This window comes from Amblyomma americanum, chromosome 8 (genome assembly GCF_052857255.1).
Source record: "Amblyomma americanum isolate KBUSLIRL-KWMA chromosome 8, ASM5285725v1, whole genome shotgun sequence".
Taxonomy (NCBI): Eukaryota; Metazoa; Arthropoda; class Arachnida; order Ixodida; family Ixodidae; genus Amblyomma; species Amblyomma americanum.
The window spans coordinates 136622529-136627859 of record NC_135504.1 but is presented as its reverse complement, the minus strand read 5'-3'; the positions used below and the strand labels follow the sequence as shown (position 1 = coordinate 136627859).

Below are 5331 nucleotides of genomic sequence, written 5' to 3'. Positions count from 1 at the left end.
GCTGGTGTTTCGGCTCTTACAAATGCAGTGAATAGAGTGGAGAAACGGTGGTCCACTGCCGCCATTGCATACTTGTTATGGTCCGGGTATGCTGCGGCGTCAACATAAACCATGTTCGGGGAATTGGCTATGCGTTGGCGTAGGTAGGATACTCGCGCTCGTCGTCTGCCTGTGTCAACGTCCTTAAAGATATGTTTCGGTATCAGGTCCGCGCTGATGTATTCCCTGTGTTGTTTTTCTAGAGAGGATTGAGCATCTAGTGCGCGGATGTCCGCAACTGTGCCTACTTGGCGTAGGATAGCTCGTCCAGCTTGGGTGGTCTGAAGTCAAGTGTTTGAGATGCACGGATGGCTTCTGTTATTTCCATAAAGGTGTTGAAAATTCCTAGTGCGGTGAGACACTCCGTCGAGGTGTTTTTAGGAAGGTAAGGGCCCCTTATGATGCTGGAGTAGCATTCTAGGCCGACAACTGTGTCATTCAAGATAGCATGCGACGCAGACAACCGCTGAGCTCGAGGTGCAGAGTAACAGTGGCGTTTATTCGGCGCTTGTGCTCTTATATCAGCAACCCGGCTGGCCGGCTTGCACAGCATGGCTGCCCATCTTGAGGACCCTGGTTGCCAGATCTGATACATCTTTCTCCCTCTAAAAACAGAAAAACAAACGAGCAGAATACAACAGCAGATCGATTCAAGCAATTTTATGAAAGTCCTTTTGATATGCGAGGCGGGTGGGCTGTTTCCTTAACTGGGTGCTCCGGCGAAGCCCAGCGTCGTCCGGCTCGGAATTCGTGGTTTCCGGAGAACTATGTTGCCCTGGCGCAGGGTACCTATGAGGTGTGTGGGCAGCCGGGGCTTGGTCGTCACACGCGGGGCTCCAGTTGCCCTGAGACTCCTGTGGTGCCGCGCGGCCTGGAAGAGAAGCACAGTCGTTAGCACCGTCTTCCGTATAGTCAGGAATGGTTTGCATTGACGGGTCGAACTATTCATTTGTTCGGAGCAGATGTTGACGGTTGCGATGAAGCTGATACCAGTCTTCCGTACAGACCGTGTATGAGCGAGGGGCGACGGCTTGTGCTACGAGGGCCTTAGTGATCCACCCACTCTTGTAGAGCAGCCTAACGGTACGTGCCATGCTCACCGAGTGCTTCTCGTGGATGCCTCTGAGAGTGGGCTTGAGTGTGCTTTTTGACCTCTGGTGCCTTACGGTCTGCGAAGTCAGGTAGCCTTCCTCTTAATCTCCTGCCCATGAGTAGCTCGGACGGAGCTTTTCCGGCCTCGATTGGTGCCGTCCTGTAATTTAGAAGCCGGATCCAAAAATCTTCATTCGCATATAGCGTCTTCTTGAGGAGACGTTTCACAACGTTCATGCACCCCTTTCTCTGCCAAACCATTTGAGCGTGGAAAACTGGGACTAGAAACAACATGGGCAAATTCACACTGTCTAGCAAAAGCACGAAATGCCTGCGATGAAAACTGTGGTCCGCCGTCCGTGCATACTTCAAGTGGGATGCCGTGACGCGCAAATATCATGGCCAGCTTTTCTATTATAAAGTGGCTAGTAGTTCGAGGAAGCGGCTCTACTTCAGGGTAATTGGAATAGGCATCGTAGACTTCAAGGTACTTCTTTCCAGGATGCTCGAACAAGTCCACCCCTATCCTAGCCCACTGTAATGCTGGACAATGCCTTTGCATTAGCGGTTCACTTGGCTGCTTGTAAGCGAAACGGCGGCAGGTTGGGCACCTGGAAACTCAGTTATTTCTGCCACCATACCAGGCCAATAAATCAATACTCTGGCCATTGCTTTGCATTTTTCGATGCCCAAGTGACCCTTGCGTAGGCGCTGCAACATTTCTTTTCGCATGGACTTCGTGATGACAACTCTAGACCCACGCAACAATATACCTTCCACACATGACAGCTCAACTTGGAAGGGAGCTAGCTGGCCTATTACGCTGTGTTCATATTGTAGGGCTTCAATGACTCGCCTTAGCTCGTCTTCACTCATTTCTTTTGCTATCCGCTTCGCTGTTGTGTCGCTGATGAGAGGAGAGGTTGGCCGTTGCATGGCCATATCTTCTAGTTCGCTTTCAGGTGGCTCATAGCTGTCGCATCGGATTCTTGAGAGAGCATCGGCCAGAGCATGACCTCTCCCAGGGACGTACTGCAGTGAAATGTTGAACAGCATGAGGCTCAGAAAGAAACGCCGCAAGCGAGGAGGTATGTCTGACAGGTTCTTCTGGGCAATGGCTATCAGCGGTAGATGCTCCGTTTCCGGAATTACGTCGATGCCAGTGATACAATCACGAAACCGTTCACATGCAAACGTGACCGCCAGGGCCTCTTTCTCAATCTGCGCATATCTTGTCTTCGCGTCAGCTAGCACACGCAAAGTGTAAGCAACCGGTCGCCAGTGCTCGTTATGCGACTGCAGAAGTGCCGCCCCTAGCGCAAAGCTGGATGCGTCCGTTGTTATCTTGGATTGCTTCGAAGGTTCATATATAGCAAGCACTGGTGCTGTCGACAATGCTTCGCACTGGTTTTTCCACTCCTTGTCGTGGCCAGCTGACCAATCAAACATGCAATCGCGTTTTAACAGGGCTCGCAGATTCTTAGTCTTCTCAAACAGGTTTGAAATGAACCTTCCGAAGTAGTTTGCTGCGCCCAGTAGTTTCTGAACACCTTGTTTTGACGTTGGAGGCGGCAAGTCGACTACACACTTAATTAAGCTCTCATCTGGCTTGATTCCGTCTTTGGAAATGGCGTCGCCTAAGAACTTTACTTCATGTGTGCCGAAAATACACTTCTTAGGATTAAGCGTTAGTCCTGCTGATTTTGCTGCCAGCAGTACTGCTCGCAGGCATTTATCATGTTCCTCTTGCCCTAGTAGCACAAAATGTCGCCAGAACATACACGGAAATGCCGCCATCTTTGCTAATGTTGTGCAACATACTGGAACGTTGGCGCAATTTGGCCGTTGGTTAAAACAGCACACTATCTGCCAACGTTGCGGTCATATTCTCAGAAGTTGGTTAGAATAACATACCATCTGCCACCATTGGAACTACATTGCAAAGCAATGTTGTGCCACGCACATGTAAACCGCATTCTGCCTCTGCTATAAGTGCTTCTTGGACGACATACGTCAAAATCCATGACTGCATCCGTGCTTGCAGTCAGTGAATATATATATATATATATATATATATATATATATATATATATATATATATATATATATATATATATATATATATATATATATATATATATGGTACAATCAAGTACGTACGCTTCGACAGACACTGCATTTGAGGCTTCCGTAATAAATTCGATCGCCTGGTGCTCTTGTGAAGTGAAATGACATCGACATATTTCTCCTCCATAGAAATGAGGCGGGACTCAATCCCGCTGTTGACAGAGGAGTCAAAAGCGCTCACGCGAGTGTTGCGATACTGATGCCCGAAGAAACAGTATAACAGCGTGACCAAATAGCCTTGACCCAGCTTGCGGCAACCACACTGAGAAGGGTGATTCGTTTGGTAGACCCGTCCGGACCTGTGAACTGTCCAAGTCCAATTTTGTGAGATCATGCGAAACCAAAACCTGAATGTTTAAAATTTAATTTTATAAACAATAAAGTTTCTTGCTTTGAATCAGTACTGAGCACCCAGATTTAATTGTGCCATGCTTCTGTATAAGATATACTTTCTAATAAGTTTACATAAAAAATCGGTTAATGCGCGGCAGTATTGGCATACGTCAGTAAGGTACTCAAAAGAAAACATTTGACAGAAGTCTGTCTGGTTGGGAAAATTAATTTAGTAGAAAGATGACTGATGCTAACCAGGTTAATTTTTGAAAAACACGACGTTTCGGGACCGGCTCGGCCCCTTCACGGTGTGACAACGGGCGAGGCGCAGCTTGGCTTTTTAAGTCCTCGTGTTGAATACCTCCGAGTCAATGGCCGTAAACCATGGATGTAAGACGAAGGAAGTGTCCCCAGGGAGTGAATAACATTCCTTCGTGTCTGTTCTATGTGCCACGACTCCAGCAGAAACCTCCTGCGCTGGTTAGCTCCGGTTTCCAGTACAATAGTGCCGTAAAAGTTAATTCGGTGGTCACATTCCTCGCAATGTTCGGCCACTGCGCTGCGCTAACGGTTTATTTGTCGGACGTCCGTTTTGTGTTGCTTCACTCTTTCGGCGAAGTTCTTCGTTTCCCCCACGTACGAGGCCGGGCAGACTGAGCAGGGAATCTTGTATACAACACCTGGGGCCCTTTCTTTTGGTCTTTTGGGTGACGGTCTTTCGGGCGGGGAGAAGGCGTCCGATGGTGGTAGCCGGTTTGTGCGGTTAGCACCCCTTCTTTACCGAGAATTCGAGCCAGCGTCTTGCTCACGCCTTTCACGTATGGTATGCAAACACGTTTCCGGTTCTGGCGTGGGCTTGGGGAAGGAATAGAGCTGTTTTTGTTTTTTTCTTTTCTGTTTTTGGCTGACGCGTCGGATGAATGAACTGGGGTACCCATTTTTTTGGAGATCGGAGACTACTCTGTTCTCGTTTCTTTTTTCTTCATGTGAAGAACATATGGTGTCGGCTCTCTTCAATAAAGATGTAATGACAGATGCCTTGTGAGGAGTGGGATGATTCTAATTGAAATGGAGGTACCGTCCCGTGTGGGTTGGTTTTCTGTATACCGAGAACCGCAAGCCTTTGTCATGCCTTGTGGCTAGAACGTCGAGAAAAGGCAGACTGCCCTGCTGCTCACGTTCAACTGTAAATTGTATGGCCGGTTCAGTTGAATTTAGACGGATTAGGAGGTTTTCTGTTTCTGACGCCTTCACCACACAGAAGCAGTCGTCTACATATCGAAGGAACAACTTTGGCTTGGGATTGAAGGTGGCAAGCGCCCGGCTTTCGACGTCCTCCATGGTTAAATTAGCCATTGTGACCGATATCAACGCCCCCATGGCAGTTCCGGTTGTTTGCTTGAAAAATTCTTTTTATAGGGGAAATAAGTACTGCGAAGACAGAAATAAAGAAGGCGACATACCTCGTCTACGCTGAGTGGTGTTCTCTCGTACGTGCAGGGTTTGGTCGTTTTGGAGTGAGCGGTGAGCATCGGCCACAGCCAGGGGCACTGGAACGCTGGTGAATAACGACACCACGTCAAACGAGACCAGGCTTTCGTCTTCTTCAATCGTCAGGTCCGAGACAAGTTGGACGAAGTGCCTCGAATGCTGTACATGCATGGGTGTTCTGCCGGCGAGCGGAGCTAGTACCTTGTGAAGGTAGTCGGAAAGACGTCGGAGAGGAGGTAGAGTGAAGTC

General features: G+C 48.6%; 1 pseudogene; it reads right to left on the bottom strand.

Annotated features, from left to right (window-relative positions):
* Positions 1–742: 742 nt before the first annotated feature.
* On the bottom strand, positions 743–4971 carry LOC144102772 (uncharacterized; annotated as a pseudogene).
* Between the last annotated feature and the right edge of the window lie 360 nt (positions 4972–5331).